Here is a 10,845-nt window from a genome sequence, read left to right on the forward strand (position 1 = left end):
CCGCCCCCCCCCCCCCCCGCCACTTGTATCCCGCTCGGGATTCGAACCCGGGATTCCATATTGTGAATCGAGAACAAAGCAGGTCACGTCAGAGAGTCACAGGTTACAGTTATACAGGTCTCGTGATGCGTTGCTTCTCGTCCTCATCGTCCTCATCATCCTCATCATCCTTATCATCCTTATCATCCTCATCGTTGCAGCCAGAAGACTCATTGTATCCCGGGCACTCTCCTTTAAATAGTAAATGTGGGAGAAAGAAGTTAAGAAAGATAAGGGGAGGAAGGGTATGAAGGAATAAGGGGGAGAGATGGAGGAGGGTGGATAAGGAGGATGGAGAAGAAGTAAGGAACAAATGTGGAACAATAAGAGGTGGATATTGGATTAGGGAGATTAATGGGGGATAAGGGGGGTATGGATAAAGGGGCATTGGGGGGTGAGGAGTGAAGTCCTGAACCTGAGAGGTAGCAAGGAGTGGAGGGCATGGAGGAGGGTGATGGGGGGATAGTGGAGTAGAGAACATAGAGGGGAAGGAAGAGCAGAGAAGAGAAGTGGGTCATTGATGGGAGAAGAGGTACGGGAGAGGGGGAGGAGGGGGCCTGAGCATGAATGACACATTTCCCGCCATAATTTCCATATGTATCCATGTGTACTGTAGTACCAATTTTGCAATTGAGAATATGCACATTATATGACCTGTATACAGTTGAGGTGTTTGTTTCCTTCTGTGTGTGTGTGTGGCCTCGTAAATCTAGGTTGCATCACAGGTGCTTGATTCAAGTTGGCCGCCAAGCAACAGCCTAGTGGACCAAACTCTCAGAAGTCAAGCTTGGCCTCGGGCCGGGCTTGGGGAGTAGAAGAACTCCCAGAACCCCATCAACCAGGTAACCTGGTATCAACCAGGTGTTTGCTTCAAGCTGCCCGTCACAGGCGTAACAAGTCAGCAGCACGATCAAACACTGGCAGACAGCAGTCAGCCATTAAAGCAGACAGTAACTTATAAAGAAAGCCAGTTACTCACGTACAAGTAACTCAGAGAAACGGACAGAGCATCACGCACAAGCAGACAGAACCAGAGACCATTAACTAGACTGAAAATAAAAGCAACACGAAGCCCCCAAAAAGCAGCAAGAGCATCGTCAGACCCGTGACAATGACCTATAATGTTAAATAATGAGCATAAAAGTCATCAAATGGTGCTGCATCTTTCTCGGGGGGACAGGGAGACATAATGTGTTTACGCTGAGGTAATAAAGGCAGAAATATTTGACTTGGAGGCAAGAGGGTATGTAGTGCAAGGCAGCGGTTGCATTAAGAGAGTTGGTCCCGATGGCGGTAGATGGAGAAAGCGACACTTAGGTGTGCTAAGAGTCGAGGAGGAACAGCAACAAACAGCCTAGCGTCCCCGTTGCCATGGTTACCACTGTTGATGTGTTCCTGGAAGCAGGCAGCTAGCTCACCTGTGGCTCAGCTGTCAGGTCTCGGCTGACAGCTGAGCCAAGGTCTTAGCTGACACCTGAGCCAAGGGCTTGGGTTGTCAGGTCTCGGCTGACAGCTGAGCCAAGGTCTTAGCTGACACCTGAACCAAGGTCTTGGCTTGCCAGGTCTCGGCTGACAGCTGAGCCAAGGTCTTAGCTGACACCTGAGCCAAGGTCTTAGCTGACACCTGAGCCAAGGTCTTAGCTGACACCTGAGCCAAGGTCTTAGCTGACACCTGAGCCAAGGTCTTAGCTGACACTTGAGCCAAGGTCTTAGCTGACACCTGAGCCCAGGTCTTAGCTGACACCTGAGCCCAGGTCTTAGCTGACACCTGAGCCCAGGTCTTAGCTGACACCTGAGCCAAGGTCTTAGCTGACACCTGAGCCAAGGTCTTAGCTGACACCTGATCCCAGGTCTTAGCTGACACCTGAGCCCAGGTCTTAGCTGACACCTGAGCCAAGGTCTTAGCTGACAGCTGAGCCAAGGTCTTAGCTGACACCTGAGCCAAGGTCCTACCTAACCTGGCGCCCAGGTCAACGAAGATCATTAGCTTCTGACTTTTATTTGGATTTTTGTTTTATTCCTTTCATCTCCAATCTTCAGCATTTGCGACACAACAAAAGCACGTGAAACGAACACGTATATACAGTGTATTAATACGTATAGAAAACATTTATAAAATGTGGAGATTACAAATGTGAGGAACTACAGAATAATACAAATTGTCTCAGTGTTCACGAGTCTCGCTACATCATCAGAGACCTGTAATATATATATATATATATATATATATATATATATATATATGTATATCACGAAAATAAACACGTGATTAAGAATGTGACAATGTCAGACCACGGAGGAAAAATGAAACAGGAAATTTCCTTAAGTACTTTCGTATATTAAATACATCTTCAGAAGGTCCAAATGTATTTAATGAAAACCTTCTGAAGATGTATTTAATATACGAAAGTACTTAAGGAAATTTCGTGGTCTGACATTGTCATATATATATATATATATATATATATATATATATATATATATATATATATATATATATATATATATATATATATATATATATATATATATACTCTCTCTTTCTCACCTTTCACTCCCAATTCCCCCCCCCCCTCTCCTTCCCTCTCTCAGTCTTACCCTTTCCTTCTCTCTCTCTCCCCCTCATCTGCCCCTCTCCTCCTATTTCCCCCATCTCCTCTCACCCGTCGCTCTTCCAACCTAACCGTTTCACTCTCCTCTTATCTCCATCCTTTCTCCCAATCGTCCCCTTCTGTTCCCCCCCTCTTCTTCTTCCTCCTCTCCCCTTCCCCTCTCCTCTCCCCATCCCCATCTCCCCCTCCCATCCCCTCCCACTCTCCCTCTCACCCCTCCGCATCTCTCCTCTCCCCACTCTCCTTTTCCTCACCTACAGTATTACTAATAACACAATAATAGCGTGTCAGTTTGTTTCTATAATGACATATACCCAGAATAGAATAGTTCACCCCTCTTGAATCTGTCGGGTCGGCCCTCAGTTTTCTTTGGCAGCGGGAGAAAAGGGTCTGAGTTGAAGTGGTGTGTTTTATGATACTACAACCTAAGTTTGAATAGCGTAAAATTTCTGTTAATTTTCCCGAGATCAGTGCATAATGGTGTGTATTTCTATGAGATTTTATTTCTATTTTTAGTTTTCAAAATATTTTGCTGTATGTAGCAAGTCGGCAGTGACAAATATGGTTGCAAGGGAGTCAGAATGTGAACCTTATTGAATTCTGGCATCCCTTACCATCCATTGTCCACCCCGTACCCTACATCGTTCCACCTGCAAGATTTAGTGGAGCAAGCCTCAAACATCTGGGGGCCAGATTCACGAAGCAGTTACGCAAGTACTTACGAACGTAAAACATCTTTCCTCAATCCTTGACGGCTTTGATTACATTTATTGAACAGTTTACAAGCATGAAAACGTCCCGATCAACTGTTGTTATTGTTATAAACAGCCTCCTGGTGCTTCGGAGCTCATAAGCTGTTTAATAATTGTAAACAAAGCCGCCAAAGATTGAGAAAAGATGTACTGGTTCGTAAGTGCTTGCGTAACTGCTTCATGAATCTGGCCCCAGGTTCGTAAATGCCTGCGTAACTGCATCGTGAATATGCCCCATGGTCTCTAACCTTGGAGAGACAAAAGAGACATTCTCTCCTATAGACATATACATATATTATATGGAGGTTCCAAGCTGTGCCTGGTTCTCTCTCGTACCCCTGTTCCCCTCTCCCATCCTTTCCTCCTTTCTCCCCCCTCTCCCCATCTCCTCCCGTCACTCTGAGAAGACAATATTACAAAACACTGAAAAGCTCACAAAAACACACGGAAGACAAGTCCCCGGATTACAGACGTCAAGAAAATCGCCGAAGGGAGTGACTGTAGAAGTTGATATTTCTTAAAGAGTGGCAGCATTGGGGCTGACCGCGATGGCTTATGACTTTTCCCGGTTCGAATATGTAGGTTCGAACCCCCATCACGGCCCTTGTGGATTTGTTCATTAAGGAAATTGTTCAGGGCCTTTGTGTTACCAAAGTTAGAATATGCAGCGGTTGTGTACGACGCCCATAGTTCCAGAAGCAGATCAATAAACTGGGAAACGGTGCAGTTAAAGATACAAGTAAATGACTTCTGGAACAGAAGAACAAAGAGCTACAAGGAGAGGGAGAGAGAGGTATGTTGACCAGACCACACACTAGAAGTTGAAGGGACGACGATGTTTCGGTCCGTCCTGGACCATTCTCGTTTATTGCCATAAATCGACTTGAGAATGGTCCAGGACGGACCGAATCGTCGTCGTCCCTTCAACTTCTAGTGTGTGGTCTGGTCAACATACTTCAGCCACGTTATTGTGACTCATCGCCTGCAGAGAGAGTTATATTCAGGAACCTGTACGCCAGTTGAGAGGCGGGACCAAAGAGCCAGAGCTCAACCCCCCGCAAGCACAAATAGGCGAGTACGTTCAGTCTCTCTCTGGTATATATGCTTCAGACATTATTCTTGCCACATTTATCTATCGAGTTTTGTCTACCCCTTCCACTAGTTGATGACTTGTGTGTTTACTCTCTCCTCTTACTCCTTCCCTCCTCACCGTCTGCGCTTAACGCGCCTCGTATTAGTGCGCTGGGGCCAGATTCACGAAAGCACTTGGGCAAGCACTTACGAACCTGTACATCTTTTTTCAATCTTTGGCGAGTTTGTTTACTATTATTAAACAGTTAATGAGCTCCGAAGCACCAGGAAGCTGTTTATAATAATAAGAACAGTTGAATGGGAAGTTTTCATGCTCGTAAACTATTTAATAAATGTAACCACAGCCGTCAAAAATTGAGGAAAGATGTACACGTTCGTAAGTGGTTTCGTGAATCTGGCCCCTGATTCTTTTCAACCTGTTGGCTATATTTCGTTAACTACAGAGTGCTTGCACGTGCGTTCGTGCGGGTGCACGTTCATGCGTGGGCGTATATGCGCGCGTGCGTGCGTGTGTGTGTGTGTGTGTGTGTGTGTGTGTGTGTGTGTGTGTGTGTGTGTGTGTGTGTGTGTGTGTGTGTGTGTGTGTGTGTGTGTGTGTGTGTGGTTTTAAAGAGATGTTGTGGAATACCCTGGGCGCAATGTTCGGCGTGCTTGAAAATTGCTAGTGAAACATGGCTGTTTTGTCCCGTAGGGTTTGTTCCCGTCTGGCTTCCTGTTTTTTTTAATCTTAATATCAAACCTTAATATCTTAATCTCAAAATTATATCTTAATATCTACGACATTGGCAATTTTAATGACACAGCAAACTGTGTAACTTTATACGTGGTATAGTTATGCACAGAGTTGTATAGTTATACATAGTATAGTAATGTCCGCTTATTTTTATTCTCTCCCTCTGTCTCTGTCTCTCTCTCTCTCTCTCTCTCTCTCTCTCTCTCTCTCTCTCTCTCTCTCTCTCTCTCTCTCTCTCTCACTCTCACTCTCTCACTCTCACTCTCACTCTCACGGTGCCATGTTTTAACAGCAGACGACGCTTAGAGTTCTTAGTGCTCCGTACTTGCGTTCAGTTCTAGCTTTAGGAAAAATGCTATGATTGTGGTACCCCATTTTGATGACTGGAGACACAGAAAACTTGCGTCGAACTTTCTGCCAATTAACATAACATATAACGTTGGAAAATATATATCGACACGAAATACATTACGAAACAATGGATGCAAATAGGATATAAGTTTATATTCAGAAAAGACCTGGGTCAGTATTAATTTGGGAATCAGCGTGCTGATTTACCATGAAGCGGGTGTTAGTGAGATATTTTGAATGTAAGATTAATAGTATACGAGTTGCTGTAGGCCATGATATGCTGTGGTTAGGGTCATGCGTGATGTGCAGTGGCTGGGGCCATGATGTGCAGTGGCTGGGGCCATGATGTGCAGTGGCTGGGGCCATGATGTGCAGTGGCTGGGACCATGATGTGCAGTGGCTGGGGCCATGATGTGCAGTGGCTGGGTCCATGATGTGCAGTGGCTGGGGCCATGATGTGCAGTGGCTGGGTCCATGATGTGCAGTGGCTGGGGCCATGATGTGCAGTGGCTGGGGCCGTGATGTGTAGTGACTGGGGCCATGATGTGCAGTGGCTGGGGCCATGATGTGCAGTGGCTGGGGCCATGGTGTGCAGTGGCTGGGGCCATGATGTGCAGTGGCTGGGGCCATGATGGGCAGTGACTGGGGCCAGGATGTGCAGTGACTGGGGCCAGGATGTGCAGTGGCTGGGGCCATGATGTGCAGTGGCTGGGGCCATGATGTGCAGTGACTGGGGCCATGATGTGCAGTGGCTGGGGCCGTGATGTGCAGTGGCTGGGACCATGATGTGCAGTGGCTGGGGCCGTGATGTGTAGTGGCTGGGGCCATGATGTGCAGTGGCTGGGACCATGATGTGCAGTGGCTGGGACCATGATGTGCAGTGGCTGGGACCATGATGTGCAGTGGCTGGGGCCATGATGTGCAGTGGCTGGGGCCATGATGTGCAGTAGCTGAGGCCATGATGTGCAGTGGCTGGGACCATGATGTGCAGTGGCTGGGACCATGATGTGCAGTGGCTGGGACCATGATGTGCAGTGGCTGGGACCATGATGTGCAGTGGCTGGGGCCATGATGTGCAGTGGCTGGGGCCATGATGTGCAGTGGCTAGGGCCATGATGTGCAGTGGCTGGGGCCGTGATGTGTAGTGGCTGGGGCCAGGATGTGCAGTGGCTGGGACCATGATGTGCAGTGGCTGGGGCCGTGATGTGCAGTGGCTGGGGCCATGATGTGTAGTGGCTGGGGCCAGGATGTGCAGTGATTGGAGGAGAGGATATTCTGTGGATAGGTTCTTTTTTTTTATTAACACATTTGGGTGCCTCTGCATTTGTGCGGCTACCCTAGACTGTATGAAGGAGAGTACAGTGTGTGTCAAAAAACTATTTACGTAATGATATAAATCCCCATCATACAGCATGGTAAGAGGCATGGGATCTGCACTTCCAATCTCTGGATGCATTATGAGGATATCATCAAGAAACACGAGAGGTAATAAAGTTATTGCAAAGCTCCAGGTACCTCATGCCGGGAGGTCTGATGAAGTGGGGTCTATAATAACTGGACATTCAGTAATATTGTGTGAGAGATCATGCCTCAGTTCCTGCTCACAGAGTTGGCACCTGGAGCTTTGCAGTAACTTTATTACCTCTCGTGTTTCGTGATGATATCCTCATAATGCATCGAGAGTTTGGTAGTGTAGACTACTGATCCCATGCCTCTCAGGGTTGGGACACTCGTCACCTGTAGCCTATACCTGTCACACGTATAGACACACCTGTCACAGGCAGTCACTTGCGGCCCATAGTCTGCCGGAAGTTTTGGGCTGTCTATAAACGTAGGTTTTTCTAGTGCCATGGATGTCGGCCCCAACTCAAATCCACGGGAGAGGCAGGCCATTAGAGACAGGTGAATGGGGAAACACGGTGATAATGAGAGGGGGATAAGAGAGTTAAAAACGTGAGATGGGAAAGGGGACAGAGGGAAGAATAGAAAGAAGTGAAGGAAGGGAAAATATAAAACATTGACGTTGAAAGTAGAGAGAGAGAGAGCCGGATGAGAAAGTCAATATGTGGAAAGAAGTAAAAAAAAAATATTAGAAAAGACTGGGAAATAAGTGAGATAAGGACGTAGATAAAGATGGAGGCAGCGAGAGGAGGAAGATTGTAGGGGGGGGGGGGGAGAGACACTTAAAAACAGAGGAAAAAAGGAGTAGGGTAGATGGTGGGGAGGGGAAGGGGGGTGAAAGAGGTCTAGTAGGTGTCTAGCTTTCTCTAGCGTCCTTGTCTAGTCACCTAACTTTCTCTCTCTCTCTCTCTCTCCATCCCATCCCATCCCCCCCCCCATCTTCAGTTTCTCCTTTCACTCTTTCTACCCCTTCATCCTCCCCCTCCCCACTGTTATACCTTCTCGGTCGACTCCCTCCCCCTTCCTACTTCTCACACACCTGACAGCTTCCCTGCTTCACACACCTGACTGCCTCCTTGGTGTGTGGCAGGTGTGGTAGTTCACAGTGAGGGTTACAAGCTAGTGTGGTAGTTCACAGTCTTGGCTACTGACAGGTGTGGTAGTTCACAGTCTTGGTTACTGACAGGTGTGGTAGTTCACAGTCTTGGTTACTGACAGGTGTGGTAGTTCACAGTCTTGGTTACTGACAGGTGTGGTAGTTCACAGTTTGGATCACTGACAGGTGTGGTAGTTCACAGTTTGGATCACTGACAGGTGTGGTAGTTCACAGTTTGGATCACTGACAGGTGTGGTAGTTCACAGTTTGGATCACTGACAGGTGTGGTAGTTCACAGTCTTGGTTACTGACAGGTGTGGTAGTTCACAGTCTTGGTTACTGACAGGTGTGGTAGTTCACAGTCTTGGATCACTGACAGGTGTGGTAGTTCACAGTCTTGGATCAGTGACAGGTGTGGTAGTTCACAGTCTTGGATCACTGACAGGTGTGGTAGTTCACAGTCTTGGATCACTGACAGGTGTGGTAGTTCACAGTCTTGGATCACTGACAGGTGTGGTAGTTCACAGTCTTGGATCACTGACAGGTGTGGTAGTTCACAGTTTGGATCACTGACAGGTGTGGTAGTTCACAGTCTTGGATCACTGACAGGTGTGGTAGTTCACAGTCTTGGATCAGTGACAGGTGTGGTAGTTCACAGTCTTGGATCACTGACAGGTGTGGTAGTTCACAGTTTGGATCACTGACAGGTGTGGTAGTTCACAGTCTTGGATCACTGACAGGTGTGGTAGTTCACAGTCTTGGATCACTGACAGGTGTGGTAGTTCACAGTCTTGGATCAGTGACAGGTGTGGTAGTTCACAGTCTTGGATCACTGACAGGTGTGGTAGTTCACAGTTTGGATCACTGACAGGTGTGGTAGTTCACAGTCTTGGATCACTGACAGGTGTGGTAGTTCACAGTTTGGATCACTGACAGGTGTGGTAGTTTACAGTTTGGATCACTGACAGGTGTGGTAGTTCACAGTCTTGGATCAGTGACAGGTGTGGTAGTTCACAGTCTTGGATCAGTGACAGGTGTAGTAGTTCACAGTCTTGGATCACTGACAGGTGTGGTAGTTCACAGTCTTGGTTACTGACAGGTGTGGTAGTTCACAGTTTGGATCACTGACAGGTGTGGTAGTTCACAGTTTGGATCACTGACAGGTGTGGTAGTTCACAGTTTGGATCAGTGACTGGTATGATGATGTGATTACAAAGACCTCAATACCGTTGTAATATTATAATCATTCTACCCCATAAACAGATTGAAACCCTTTGATTTACTAACATTAAGGGCTGTTTTAATTTAGTTACTATTACAACTACTTTTATTACTGCTACGTACACACTTGAGTTTTGTAAATATGTATTTCGACTGAAATTGTAAATTATGTGTGATGAAATTTACGTCTCAAAATAAAAAAAATCTATTATTTTTAATGCTGTACACCTTTATCAGTCCGGCAAAGAATTGTGACAATGTATTTTAAAGGGAATTTAAAGACAATGGCAAAACAGACAAGCTCATTTAAGAGCAAGCTCTTAACTCTTAACTCTCTTAGAACTCTTTTACACTCACATATTTCTTAAGTACTTGAAGTTGGGATATGGAAAAAAGTGAACAGCAACTGGGTCATACGCCTTGTTGGTGTTCAAAGCTTGATAGGATTTGTAATCCAAGTTACTTGAGACGAAACAGTAAGACATAGGATTTGCTCGAAGATAAAGTGTCGGGAAGGTTAGAGACATTCAAGCTGAAATATATGAAAAAAATGGTGCCGAAATAGTTAGCTTTGTCAGAGAAAGATGCAACTATAGTGCCGTTTGAATTATACAAAGGAGGAAAATAAAATTATCAGAAGTTGAGAGATACTTTTAGCGAGCGACCAGAGAGACCTTTCAGAGTTAGAGAAGATCATGGCAATTTTGTTGTTAGAAAGTTGGGAAGCTGTAGGGTACCTAAGCTATGGTAACTGTAGGGGGCCCCCTAAGCTATTGTAATTGTAGGGGCCCTAAGCTATGGTAACTGTAGGAGCCCTAAGCTATTATAACTGTTATAATAGCTAAGGGCCCCAATAAGCTGTTATAATAGCTTATACCTAGCCAGTAAGCTATGGTAACCGTAAGGGGCCCTAAGCTACGATAACTGTAGGGACCCTAAGCTATGGTAACTGTAGTCAGTTCTACAATACTGTTACACTCAGTACTAACGAAGATACTTGCCTTCCCCTGCGGTTCGTTACCCGTTACTGACTATAGGGGTATAGTTACCCCTGTCCTCGTGCACGTTGGTGCCGAGGGTAGACTCAAGCATTAGTTATCACACGTGTTGCTACTGAGAGTAGTCTAATATTAGAAGTTTACCCCTGAACAGTTTACCGTTTTCTACGGTACTTGAAACTGAAACGCGTTCTCATGAAGTTTGTACGTCGTATTTTGACGTATAATTTCCAAAGACCATAAAAACCGGTTTACTGAAAATGGAAGCGGCTCGCGAAGTTGTCGAGATGGCCCCGTTTTCTGTTCGTGGGCCCTCGGGTAGGTTAGGTTCGGGGAATTTAGTACAACGGTTTAGTGACGTCGGGGAGAAGCGCTCGGGAGAACGGGGGCTGTCAGTGCCTGGCAAATACCGGAACCGGACCTGACGTACCGAAGTATATGACCATTACCAGCCATATCCTGGCACTCATTGGCCTTCAGCGCACTGTCTCCCCTCCCTGAAAAATGCAGTTAGGAATAGAATGCGGAAGGGGGAAGGGAGGGAAGGGCG

Source organism: Procambarus clarkii, chromosome 86 (assembly GCF_040958095.1).
Source record: "Procambarus clarkii isolate CNS0578487 chromosome 86, FALCON_Pclarkii_2.0, whole genome shotgun sequence".
In the NCBI taxonomy this organism is placed as follows: domain Eukaryota; kingdom Metazoa; phylum Arthropoda; class Malacostraca; order Decapoda; family Cambaridae; genus Procambarus; species Procambarus clarkii.